The sequence below is a fragment of the Panthera uncia genome, chromosome A2, assembly GCF_023721935.1.
Source record: "Panthera uncia isolate 11264 chromosome A2, Puncia_PCG_1.0, whole genome shotgun sequence".
NCBI lineage: Eukaryota > Metazoa > Chordata > Mammalia > Carnivora > Felidae > Panthera > Panthera uncia.
In genome coordinates this window covers 148,447,852-148,460,267 of record NC_064816.1, presented here as the reverse complement: position 1 = coordinate 148,460,267, position 12,416 = coordinate 148,447,852, and positions in this window count along the sequence as shown.

Below are 12,416 nucleotides of genomic sequence, written 5' to 3'. Positions count from 1 at the left end.
AGAGAACCTGTTGGTCTTTTAAGTTTTCTCTTCGGCAGACTGCCTGTTCATAATCATTTTCCACTTTTCCATTTGTGCATTTTCCATTTCCTGTCTTTCTCTTGTTGAATATACAATAATTTCAAATCAGTGAGGAAATAATGGATTATTCAATAAATAGATTAAGACAACTGGATGTAAAAAAAAAAAAAATTTAAAAGGGGTGCCTGGGTGGCTCAGTCGGTTAAGCATCCGACTTCTGCTCAGGTCATGATCTCACAGTTTGTGGGTTTGAGCCCCATGTTGGGCTCTGTCCTGACAGCTCAGAGCCTGGAGCCTGCTTTGGATTCTGTGTCTCCTATCTCTGCCCCTCTCCCACCCATGCTCTGTCTCTGTCTCTCAAAAATAAATAAATGTAAAAAAAATGTTTGTTTGTTTTTTAAAGACAACTGGGTAGCCGTCCACACAGGAATAAAATTGTATCTTATGCCGTATGAAAGGCTACATTTCTACTGACTCAAATTTTAAATGTAAAAACAGAAATAAAAACTTCAGAAGAAATCAACTGAGATAAAAAAAAAATAATCTCACACTGGGGAAGCCCTTTCCAAGTCTGGTTGATAATTTCAACCATTTAAAATAAATTGCTACATGACAGAAAAGCAGGACTAGTCAAAAACAAATGACAAAATTGAAACAATTTTGCAACACATTTCACAAAGGGTGACTGTCTCTAATCTATAAAAAACTCTCACAGATCAAGGAGCACCAACAATAATAATCAAATAGAAAAGTGAAGAAAGATATGAACAGATAGTTCACAGGAAAGGAAATACAAACAACTTTTCCGCAAAGGTAGTCGGTTCAACCTGACTCAACTGTAGAATCAAAGAATACGTGCACTTTGAATTTAATAAATTGCCCTCCATAGGAAGTATCTGTTTATATTCCACTAGCAATGCATGAGGGTTTCTATTTCCCAATACCCTTGGCAATATAACTTTTTGATCTTTGCCAAGCTGAGATATTTATTTAAGTGATTTTCGTGTACATTTCTCTTATGATGACATGATCCATACAATGGAATTTTATGCAATCTTCTAAAAATCTCATCACTAAGGTCTATTCTTAAGTGAAAAAAGCAATAGGCGGAACAACCTTCAATATGCTACCATTTGTGTAAAAAGAGGAAGAACACTGTGTTCTTTCTGGGAGAAATGATGTATTATGTATATATATATAAAATATCTCTGGATGTATATTCACAAAACTAAAAAGCGATCTGGGGAGAGACACTGCACAGCCAGTTGTAGAAACAGAAGAGGTTTATATCGGTTGGAGGCAGTCTAGCTGTGCCTGTTTTGATTTGAAGCCACCTCTGGTAACTAAACATTTGCATCTTTTTTTTTTTTTTTAATTTAGGAATTCTAAACATACAAGAAAATGCATACTTGCACGTTTTTTTATATTTTATTCATTGAGACAGAGCGAGCACGAGTGGGGGAGGGGCAGGGAGAGAAGGACAGAGAGCAAATCCCAAGCTGGCTCTGCACTCGGAGCTCGAACTCAAGAACTGTGAGATCGTGACCCAAGCCAAAATCAAGAGTAGTTGGACGCTTAACCGGTGGAGCAGCCCAGGCGCCCCAGAGCTTTTCCTTTTGTAGACAGCCCTTTACCCTAGTACTCACTCCAGATAGGTAAGATCTCCTTCACCCCAGAAAGGTCCTTCGTGTCCTTTGCCGCTCAGTATCCTCCCAAAAGTAAGCCCCATTCACATTTCTATCCAGCATATATTACTTTTGTCTGTTCTTGAACATTACACAGAATCACACAGTATGTACTTAATAACACAGTATATACATATATGTGTGTGTGTGTGTGTGTGTGTGTGTTACGCCTGGCTTCTTTCCATCAACATGATGGTTTCGAAATTCATCCGTGGCATATTACCAGTAGTTTATTCTTTTTTCTTGTTGTGTAGCATTTCAGTTATGAATATACCACAATTTGTTTATACAGTGGATGTATTTTTTAATTTTTTTAATGTTTTTATTTTATTCTTGAGAGAGAGAGAGAGAGAAAGAGAGAGACGCAGTGAGAGCGGGGGAGGGGCACAGAGAGACGGAGACAGAATCTGAAGCAGGGTCCAGGCTCTGATCTGTCAGCGCAGAGCCCGAGGTGGGGCTTGAACTCACAGACTGCGAGATCATGACCTGAGCCGAAGTCAGATGCCCAACCAACTGAGCCACCCAGGCACCCCAGTATACAGTGTATGTATTAATGGATATTCTGAATGTTTATTCAGCTTTAATGCTTATAAAGTGTAATAATTTCCTGTTTTCTAATTTTAATGGAAAAGTTATGGAATGCACATGGAACAGCTCCCTTGAGCAGAAACTGTTTTGTTGCAAATTGTGCTATGAGTAACGAAATACTAAACTAATAGTAGATTCAGTCTTGAGCAGGTTCATGAGGTTGTACCCATGGGGCAAGGGTATGGGAATTTCACACTGCAGAAGCACGAGGACCGGAAGATTCTGTGTGAAAGTCAGATGCTTGAGTTGGAAAACGCTACGAGTGTTATTTGGCATAGCTGGGCCAACGTTTTTCAGTTCTTCCTCGAATGTGCAGATGGTACATGGACATTCAGACAAGGGAGAAATCAAAAAGTTTGGAATAGTTAGGGAAATGTTATGGAGGAAACGCACTTACGGATGATGAGGTGGTGGATAAATAGAATAAGGGAAAGCATGGTGATGGCCTTTGAGATGGACTGCAGTGACCCAGGGGGATGGAATGGGCGGCCATGCCCCACCAAGTGGGCTAATAGTAGATTATTCAGAACCGAATAATATGAGAACTTCTGTTTTCAAGTGTCATAAAGGAAATCAGCATAAGTGGGTTGAACACACAGAGCAGTTTATAGAGCAGATGCAAGAATATCTCCCAGAAGCAAAGGGAAGGAATTGCAATCAGTCCCCAAGAAGATGGAACCAGAATTAGGGATAGAAAACCTGCGGGACGCCAGACAATATTCCTTCTGTCTCCTTTCTGCGTCTCTTTCCGATCTATTTCATTCTGCGTTCCTTTCTCTGTGACTAGCTTTCTCTGCTCCCCAAGTTACAGGATTAAAAATATGGCCTTGTTATACTTCCTCCAGTTTTTCTTTACATCATCTTTGTTGGAGCGACCGGCCCAGACGAAGACAGGAAAATTTTACACTCTACCAAAATTGTAGAGAAGGTTCTCTGACTGGCCTGGGTCAGGTGCTCACCCCCAGATCAAACAACTGTGAAGAAGCATGGCTACCAGGAACTTGGGATCAGGTGGATGGGGATGGGGGTGAGGGACAGGGCACTGTTCCAAGAAAGGGTAAGGGGCCTCTCAGGAATCCACTAGATGTCCACCGCATGAGACGGCAGAAAGTGTGGATGACTCTGTGGTAAAATCATTGTGAATCACGGTGATGATTTATCCTAGAACAGAAAACACATCACGTATAACAAAACTAATTCCAGAGATGACAAAAAATCCAGACCAGTTGCTATGGAAGAAATCAAGAATGTTGCCAAAGAACAAAGAAAGACTAGGACCATCCAGTTTCACAGAAAAATTCCACCAGGCGTTTATAGAACAATAGGTTTACTGTTATGTAAAGTGGTACAGTATAGACAATAGGGGAAAAGCCTACAGCTTCTTTTCATGACTCAAGCAAAACACTGATTCCACTTCTGACAAAGACTGAATTCATAAAAGAATAAACATTAAAAACCAATGCAGAGGAGTGCCTGGCTGGCTCAGTCGGTAGAGCGTGTGACTCTTGACCTTGGAGTCGTGAGTTCAAGTCCCACGTTGGGGATAGAGTGTACTTAATAACTAAATACATATATCTTAAATATGTTTAAATATGCTGGTGGAGACCGGAATCAGAATAACCTGCGTGCACAGCGATTCAGCACCGTCTGTGAGAATACTTGTGTATGCTCTCTTTAACCAAGTGTTTCCACTTGTATGACTTTATCCAAGAGCTGTAACATTTTGTGTGTGCTCCTCCCCATCCCTCACCTTGATTCATTAGCTAAAGGTTAATCTATTCGTTTTTCAGCCAACCAACCCCTTCACTTACTTATTAGTTGTACCATTTTTCTGGTTTTAAATGAATTAATTTCAGAGTTTACTAGTTTTCTTGCAGAGTCCTTATGTTATTTCAATGTTCTTTTTATTACTTCATTTAGTTTATTTATTTATTTATTTATTTAATTATTTATTTATTACGTAGGCTCCACACCCAATGGGGGTCTTGAACTCATGACTGGGAGATGAAGAGTCGCATTTCTACTGAGGGAGCCAGCCAGACACCCCCCACTTTTTATTACTTCTTGGTAAGTTGCTTAGGTCACTTGTTTTTATTTTTTTCTGTTTTTATTAATATATTAATTAATATATATTAATTTCTGTTTTCTGTTTTTATTAATATAAAAATCAAAGGCCTTCACCTGTCCTCTGAAACTTATCTCCAATCCAGTTCGAATACAACTTGGCTTTTCTCTTTTACCCTAAAATTAAGAGAGGGTTTTTGTCTAAGTTTTTATTTGCAATTTGTTTGTTTTGTTGGTGGTGGTGGTGGTGGTTTATTTTTATTTATTTTTGATTTTTTAATGTTTATTTTTAAGAGAGAGAGAGAGAGAGCAAGGGAAGGACAGTGAGAGAGGGAGACACAGAATCTGAAGCAGGCTCCAGGCTCTGAGCTGTCAGCGCAGAGCCCCACGCGGGGCTGGAATCCACGAACCATGAGATTATGACCTGAGCCCAAATTGGACACTCAACCGACTGAGCCACCCAGGGGCCTCTGGTTGGTTGTTTAAGTGGCTTTTTATTTTCTTTTTTTGATGTTTAGGTGGCAGAGCTCTTAGTTTTGTAGGTAACTTCTACTTATGACATTGTGATTTGAAAACCTCCGCATTGCTTTTAGTTATTTATTTAAAGGTTTATTTTTGAGAGAGAGAGAGGGAGGGAGAGAACAAGTGGGGGGAAGGGCAGAGGGAGAGGGAGACAGAGGATCCAGAGCGGAATCTGTGCTGAGAGCAGAGAGCCTGCCACGGGGCTCGAACTCACGAACTGTGAGATCATGTCCTGAGATGAAGTCGGGCACTTAACAGACTGAGCCACCCACACGCCCCACATTGGTTTTATTTTTGAGACTCTTGGTTACTAACTAACTTACCTCTGTGACTTTGGCACAAGCAATTTCAGCATTCTGTGCCTTGGTCTGCAAAAGGGGAATAATACACATACTTTAAAAGTTGTGGGGATTAAATTGAGTTAGTATGTGTGAAGTGCTTAGATGTGTAGCTGGGGCATAGTAAGCACTTATATAAATGTTTGATGTTGTTTGCTTTGTGGCCTAATTTACTGACAGCTTTATTGAATGTTCTATGGGTTCTTGAAAAGGAAGTCAGTCTCTTTTCAAGGCATAAGCTACATTAACAATATATTCCTTATTAGTTGTCACGATTAAGTTACCTATATGCTTTTACTTACATTTGTTTCATTTCAACCATTGTGAACTGTAAGCTTTTATTACTACTGTCCTTATAACTCTTATCATTTTTGTTTTTTGATGCCATTTCTTTCATTTCAGATTCATAACTGTTATATCTTCACTGAGAAATGGGCCTTTTATCATTCAAATTGTGTTTCTTTGACTTGCTTAATGATCTTGACCTGGATTCAACCCTGTTTGGTTGTGACACCTGCTCCCTTTTATTTGCATTTGCCCAATTATACTATTACCCATATTTTTATTACCACTACTTATGTGTAAACAGCAGAGTTAGGTTTTGCTTTGGGATCTAATCTGCCAATCTTCTTCTTGTAATAGGTGAGTGGAGTCCATTAGCATTTTTGACATGAGAGGTATGTTTGTGCATAGATCTGACACATTATTTTATGTCGTGCTTTCTTCTTTAAACCTCTTTAAGAATCCCCCTTGAACTAATCTCTTTGCTTTGTTTTGTGTATGTTACCGCATTGGTAATTTGGAAGGTTTATGTTTTTGTTCTAATAGGATAATGTTATAGCGCACTTAATCCTCAATTTCTTTTGGACATTGTCTGTAATTCCATTCTATGACCAATGATGAAATTTAGGACTTTCTTTTTTTGTTTTTAAGATTGAATTTTTAAGTAATCTCCATACCCAACATGGGGCTCTAACTCACAACCCTGAGATCAAGAGTTGCATAAAGCAGAAGAAGAAAAAAGAATCACACACTGTACCGACTGAGCCAGCCAGATACCTCAGTATTTTCTCTTCTTTTAATTTGGTATTGCAAGATATACTTATATACTATTTGATTTATTACCTTTAATGATACCTTAAAGATGATATCTCTGAACTACCACTATTTTCTACCTTTCTGTAAGAGTGAAATATTTGGTTATGGTTTTCATGTACATATTACCAAATTTTCTGGTGATATTTTTGTTTAGCACTTGACTTCCTTCTTCCTTCCTTTTCTCTTGTATTAATTTTCTATAGACCCTTAGTTGTGTTGTCCATTTGTTTGTGTGAGTTGCTCATCTTTGAGGAAGCTGAGGCTTCCTGGACCAGCCGCTTTGGTGAATATGCATATCCGGGGACCCCACGGCCATGTGCCCACCTGGCAGGTACTAAGCTTATGACTCAGGGGTCTGCATTTACTCTGCTCCACCTCTTTGGTGAGTAGCTGTGGAGCCGTTCACAATGTTGCCTTCTCTGCTACAGGGCAAAGTGCTTCCTGCAAATATGGCTTGTCTCTGCAATTCTTTGGTTTGCCGGCCTCCTCTGTTTATCAGAACTAAATTGAAGACTTTTTTTTTTTACGTTTATTTTGCGAGAGAGAGAGAGAGAGAGAGCACAAGCAGGGAAGGGGCAGAGATAGAGGGAGAGAGAATACCAAGCAAGCTCTGAGCTGTTAACAGAGCCTAGTGTGGGGCTTGATCACGCAATTTGACTTGTGACATCATGACCTGAGCTGAGATCAATAGTCGGATGCCTAACTGCCTGAGCTACCAGGGTGCCCCCCCTGTTTTTCCCTCTCATTTTATTTATTTAAGTAATCTCTACACCCAACGTGGGGCTCGAACTCACGACCCCAAGATCAAGAGTTGCATGCTCTTCAGACTCAGCCGGCCAGCCACCCCTCTTTTTTTTTCATTTATTGTAGTGCAATGAAATATGAAGACAGGTTTTTCTCACGCACAACCCCATACACAGACACGTTCCAACCCTCCTGCTCCTAATACTGTTGGATCAGATTTTGGTTGAATCAGTGTTCAGTGCTTACAGTTTTATGAGCTATAAACGCTTTTTACAGCTGAACCATGAAGTACATTATGATTACTTTTCCTTTCTTGCACATTTTAATAATCATCTCATTTGCTTGGTTTTCTTTAGAGCTTCTCTAATACTCTCTTCTCATAGGTTAATAAATGAGGCATCCTATTTAATCTTGAATGAGTCTCTCTTGGAGCCTCTGACCCGCTCCAGTCTGTGCTGGTTGATCTCTGGGACTGTGCACAGCTGTCTAGAAGTATGTTCCCCATCATTATCCTGGGCCTTCCCCTCACCCGCTCTTAACTTGGAGCCCCCACTTCTCAGATGGTATGTCACCTTTTTCCTTAGTTTGTTCCCATATTCTTGGTCTAGCACATAATTCAGGAGAAAATTTTATGTTATATACATGTCTGAAAAGATATCTGTTCTATTACATATTTGAGTAACAATTTCTAGGCGGAAATAACTTTTCCTCAGAATTCTTAAGGCATTGCAGCATTGTGTTATAGCTTCCAGAGTTGCTGTTGAGAAGTCCAACGCCATTTATCGATCGTATTTTTGATGGATTGTTTGCAACTTGTGTCCACCTTCCCCCACACGAGATGCTTTCGTTCTCTTTGTTGTCATCAATGTCGCTGTAATTTTCCTTTTTTGTTTCTCTGCCACCCTGGACAAATGCCTGGGTCAAATCCCAGCCTCTGAATAGTGGTCGTGACCAAAGAGAGTGAGCATAAACTTAAACCTGGGATTCTCTATGAAAAATAGTTTGTATTGTACAAAAAAAACCCATCAATCTATCTCTCTGGTGCTTGTTACGTGACTGTATATATTTGCCAAAACTCATAGAACTGTATGAGTTCATATATTTGTATTTCATGATTTTCTCAGTCCTTTCCCAAAAGGGACCTATGGCCTTTTTCTCAGATGACAGGACACTAAGGAATACCCAGCTCTTCTGAGGACTGTGAGACACAGGGTCCTAGAATGTATCACGACCCCGTTGCTGGAGTGCAGACCCCAGCCAATGAATATAGTCCTGGCCAAAGTCTATCTTACTTTGGGTCCACTGGTCCACAGACCCACCTAGTGGTCATTTTCCCTCCTTTAATATATAATTAGGATCCACACACTTGGTAACTACAGAAACTCCAATAACGGGTCCTCAGCCTTTAAGGCACAGTGGAGTGTGAATTATTTTGTGTCAGATCAGGTGGCAAAACATTATGCTTTTTATGTAATGACATGATAGCACTGGCGAGAGAATACAAGTCACATTAGCAGATTACCCAGTCACTGCGGCAATCGCAACTCACAGGAGAGCAAAGGCCAAAAAAATTAGAAAATTTAAAACGGTATTTCATCACAGCAGAATTTCCTCGGCTTCAACCAAGTACGTGTCAGGACATCTGGGTGGCTGAGTCGGTTAAAAGGCGGACTCGATTTCGGTTCAGGTCATGATCTCAGGGTCAGTGAGACGGGGCCCCATGTCAGGCTCTGCGCTGACAGCATGGAGCCTGCTTGGGATTCTGTCTCTCCCTCCCTCTCTCTCTGCCCCTCCCCTGCTCGCACTCTGTCTCTCTCTCTCTCTCAAAAATAAACATTAATTTAAAAAAACTTTAAAAAAATATAAAGAGCCAGATAATACATATTTTAGGCTTTGCAGACCAAGAGGCCAAATTGAGAATATTATGTAGCTACTTATGTGATAAGAGGGAAAACAAATTTCCTGAAATTTCTTATTGATAAAATTAAAAATATAATAATGGTAACTGACTCCATTTTTTTTTTTTTTGATAGAGGTCTACTAATGAGAAGAATGGATTCTTGGAAAGTGGGAGAACCAGACACTATGGATCTCCTGGCATGGCACAGTAGGAAGTACACAATAGCACCTGCCACCTAAGCAGCGTAAAATGATCCAGCTTGAATCTACTCAGTTGTTAGATCTATCCGTTTAAAGGCACTTTGAGTGATATGGGAACAAGTTCAATAATCCTAGGAGGAGGAAATCAACCAAATTCAGAATGTAGGATGTCCCAGCACACAAATAACCCAATGTTCTCCTGAATCGATGGCTTGGGGAAAATTGGGGAGGGGATGTCTTTTAAACAAATATATGTAAGGGTTTTAACAGCTGCCTGCGATGCTGGATTTAGTTTTTATCCTAATTCTAGAAAACTACTGTGGGGACAATGGGGAATTTGAATAAGGATTGGGTATTAGATGACACAAAGGTATTATTAATTTTGTAGGAATTATTAATTTTGTTAGGTATAAACTGAAGGTCTCTTCATTTTTTCTTCTTTAGTTTAAAATGTTTATTATTCTACTGGCCTTTTTCTTAAAAAAAATTTTTTTAACGTTTATTTATTCTTGAGGGAGAGAGAGACAGAGAGTGAGTGGGGGAGGGGCAGAGAGAGAGGGAGACACAGAATCCGAGCTGTCAGCTCAGAGCCCGACGGGGGGCTTGAACTCTGAACTCATGAGCGCCGTGAGATCATGATCTGAGCTGAAGTCAGACGCTTAACTGACTGAGCCACCGAGGCACCTCATGGCCTTTTTCTGATAATACAAGTAACATGTGCTCCTTGTAGAAAAGAATAGAAAATATAGAAAGACAGTAAGAACATGAAGTACAGTTATCTAATTCCATCATTTGAAAATAATCATTGTTTACATTTAAGAGTATTTCCTTCTAGTTAACGAATGTTTTGTTTTACCTCAGGTACTCAGGATCAGGTTGGTCATATTTTCAGTTCAAGACATACGCTCATTGTTGTTCCTCTTTTATTGAACTATTTCTAATTTGTCTTTAATAGTATATGTATAATTTGTTTTTATAAGTCATAAACTCCTGTGGCTTGCCATCTAACACAAAGACTAGAGCCAGGACAAAAATACGCTGTGTGTGTGGTATCTTCTCTCCCCAGCCCCTGTCTCCCCACCCCTGGTAACCACCATCCTGCCCTCCTTGTTCATCTTTCTCCTGCCTCCCTTTTAATTGTGTATTGATATTTGAGTTGTCTTTACTTTGTAACAAGCCACTTCAGTGTACCCGTTCTCCGGTCGGAGGGTATTATTGGGCTGTTTCCAGGTGTTTCCCGGGGACAGTGTGTGAGGATCATTCTTGAGCATATCTCCTGTTACACATGTATGGGGGGTATCTCCTGGACAGGTGCCTAGGAGTTTCATGGTGCGAAACTACAAGTTTACAAATAAGGCCGTACTGTTTTTCATAGAACCAATTGTATGAAAATAGACAAACTGAAACAAAGTTGAGACTAACCATCTGTAAGTATTTCTCACGTCTCCTTTTATGCTTCATCTGACACAATTGTTTACTTATTCTCTATTCTTATTCTCATATTCTCATATTCTCTTATTCTCATTTTTACACAAGTTTCAGCTTAAGATTCACTTGCTCCGTGTAGCCTTTTCTATTTAACCTGCTCCACAGTGTTTCCCTGTCGAATCTCCTCCTATCATTTCACTGTTTTTACAGTACCTTGTAATTATTCTTTAGGTCACTGTTACCCACATTTCATCCCAACATACACTTGTAATTTTATTTTATTATTATTCTTTTAAATTTTAAGTAGGCTCCATGCCCAACATGGTGCTTCAACTCACAACCACGAGATGAAGAGTCGCATACTCTACTGATTGAGCCAGTCAAGGCACTCCCACTTGTAATTTTAAAAACTTGAATAACATGTCTCAGCTCCACCATATTAATAACCACTCCTCAGTCAAAAACTGGCAAAGGAGAGTATAATTATGTTTATAGAGGAAATTAAAAATAGAAGGGCAAGTGTAATTATTTAATTGTACATAATAGGACTGACTCGTACATGTGTAGGAAAGCAGTAAGATTCCCTTGACATTTCATTAAGCAGAGAGTTAATGTGTTAAGTTATAGCACAGAAAACCTGATTCAGGACCCCACGAACGATCAGAAATCACCGAGAACCCGGTTTTTTCTTCCCATTAGGGAGTTCATTCACACAGATGAACCGTGAATTTTGTATCTGATTATATTTCACCCTTTGCTTCGGTTGGTAGGAAGCTTGAAGGTGAACTTCTGGCCCATCTTTCGTAACTCTGGTAGGTACATTTGTGTTCGAACCTTTACTCTGGGCTTCTTTTACTCTTAAGTGCCTTCTATTTGTATTTTGTCACATGTATTTTGGTAACTTATCCCAATCCTTTCTGGGACACAGCGGGGTAAGGAAGTGACCAAATAAATACACGAATTCACGAACGAAGGTACGAAAACGAGGATGCATAAAATGTATGCACAGTTCATGCAGTGGGGTCACCGAGTTCATGCCCTAGATCCGAGCTCCGTACCGTGTGTGGCCCCGAGAGGCGCGGCCTGAGCGGTGGGCCTGCCGCGGCTGCTGCCTCCCTTCCCTTTCCCCCAACCGCCGACACGGTCCCTAGTTGAACGTGGCATCTAGATTGCACTTAAAGGGTGTCTGATGCAACAGAAAGCACGGATTTGACCGTGTAGCACACACTCCATACGCACGCAGAGGCTGGTTGTGTTCATCTAGTGTTTCGTTGTCCTGCCTCACGTTCTTCATGTGTCCAGAGTGAAGGTAGGTGACAGGCACGGATTCTCTGACAGCGTCTCTAAACAGGCAGAGTACCGTTTGAACATTACCATCAAAAACCTACCGACCTCAGAAGTATTTTGTAGGATGAAGGAGAGACACGACTATTTATCCGAGTCAAATGGAGAGAGTCCTAGGTATAGGAACTAATAAACCGCGAATTCAGTTTTATCACTAGGAAGCAGGCATAACTACTGAGAGAGAGCACTGCCCACTCGCTCTCGACTTTCTGAGTGTGCCAAGCCTTAAGGGAGAGCCGTCCCCCGGCTTCCACGTCCTGGGACGTACGCTGCACGTCTGCACACACGGAAAGCCTGAGCACCGTGCTGGCTGCTGGGTTTCAGGACCCATCCCCACTGCTTCTCCCAAGTGAGGCAGGAGGTGTCCATTTGCAAGGGATACAAGCGTTCCCATTGCCTCGTTTCCTCTCACACTTTGCTCCTACTGACACCAAAAATCACACACTATTGTGTTCGGTGCTACATACTTCTGTTAGCCTGGGTT